Source organism: Morus notabilis, unplaced genomic scaffold (assembly GCF_000414095.1).
Source record: "Morus notabilis unplaced genomic scaffold, ASM41409v2 Scaffold8824, whole genome shotgun sequence".
NCBI classification, from domain to species: domain Eukaryota; kingdom Viridiplantae; phylum Streptophyta; class Magnoliopsida; order Rosales; family Moraceae; genus Morus; species Morus notabilis.
In genome coordinates this window covers 1-1847 of record NW_010366751.1, presented here as the reverse complement: position 1 = coordinate 1847, position 1847 = coordinate 1, and the positions used below count along the sequence as shown (strand labels likewise).

Here is a 1847-nt window from a genome sequence, read left to right as displayed (position 1 = left end):
AAGATTTTGAGATAAATTTACTCTCTCACACGACTTAATCAAAATTGTACAGAAACTAGGCGCATTTGATATTTTATGAACCATTCTTCTCTTCGAAAGCAATTGATTTGGTGCAATGAATGACATAACTCAAGGCTGATATGTCATATGATTGAATGAACAAGGTTTGGGGCAAAAACAGGATCCAAAATTTATGGTCCTATTGCTGGGAAGGATTAACAAGACAACCAACTTCGATTTAGCCTCTTGTGTCAGGTGAATCTGCCTCCGCTCTGTTACATGTCAATTCTATAGCAAATCTTATGAAATATTTCAAGTTATATTAGACATAATCTTGACTTTATGGTTTAGGCAGCTCTAGAAGCACCAAGGATTCTGAATTTTACAAGCAGCAAATACTATTCCGGGCCATATGGCACTCATATTTGATACCCGAAACTTTCAGTACTTCTGATTATCAGAGTGCCTTAGTATGTTATTAATATTTTGATATTGTATATCAGGTGAAGATGTTATTTTTATTGCTAATCACTGGCACAGTTCCCTTCTACCATGCTATCTCAAATCCATGTATAGAGCCAAAGGCTTATACAAGAGTGCTAGAGTAGGTGAACATCTCTCTCTCTCTACATTGCTTACCAAGGAAGATTTGCATTCCCAGACTTCGTACTCCTCAATCTTCCAGATGATTCCAGAACTTCTTTTGATTTCATGGACGGGTATGCACGGTTATCGTGGATTCTATAAATCACATCATCTTTTGCTCCATTGTTTTACGCATCTTAACAAAATACTGCAGTTATGAGAAACCGGTTAAGCGAAGGAAAATTAATTGGATGAAAGCTGGAATCTTGGAATCAGATGGGGTCTTGACAGTTAGCCCATACCATGCTCAGGAACTCATCTCTGGCGGAGAAAGGAGTGGAATTGAATTACGTCCTTCAAAAAAATGGAATCACCGGGGTTGTGAATGGCATGGATGTCCAGGAGTGGAATCCATTAACTGACAAGTACATAGCTATCAAATATGATGCTTCATCTGTAAGATCCTTATAGAGAAATTGACTCTATTAAGTTAGCATCACCAGTGTTTTCTTTACTACATTTTCAACAGATCTTCTTCTGCTTTTGACATGATCAGGTAATGTATGCAAAGGTTCTTCTGAAAGAAACCCTCCAAGCAGAAGTAGGTTTGCCTGCCGGTGGATAGAAATATCCTAGTCATAGGCCTTATTGGTAGGCTTGAAGAGCAGAAAGGTTCAGAAATTTCCCTATTTCATCAGAGAGAATGTTCAGATCATAGTCTTGGTAAGCATAAAACGTTGGAATTTCTTCTCCGACTTCATCGGAGAGTTTCAATTCTGCTTTTTCAATGACTGAAAACGTACCTATTTTATTCTTCTGCAATCAAAATACTCGGGGGATTGGAAAAGGGCCAATGGAGAAGCAGCTTCAGCAGTTGGAGATATTATATCCTAACAAGGCGCGAGCCGCAAAATTCAACATCCCTCTGGCACATATGATTACAGCCGGAGCCAATATCATATTGGTTCCAAGCAGATTTGAGCCTTGTGGACGCATTCAGTTAGATGCTATGCGTTATGGATGTGTAAGACGCTTGTAAAGAAAATATTGCTTTGAAAGCTAGTAGCTAATATTAATCTAGAAAAAATTTGCAGGTACTACCAATTGTTGCCTCAACTGGTGGGTTGGTGGATACTGTCAAAGAAGGTTTTACAGGCTTTCAAATGGAGCCTTCAATGTAGAAGTAATAAACTCATTTCCTTGTGAACCATAGGAGATAAAGCGGAAGGGATTTCCACAATTTAGGGCAAGTTATAACTTAT

At 38.4% G+C, this 1847-nt stretch overlaps 1 pseudogene; it reads left to right on the top strand.

The window, feature by feature from the left end:
* The first annotated feature begins 164 nt into the window (after nucleotides 1–164).
* Nucleotides 165–1762, top strand: LOC21383872 (annotated as a pseudogene).
* Nucleotides 1763–1847: the final 85 nt, after the last annotated feature.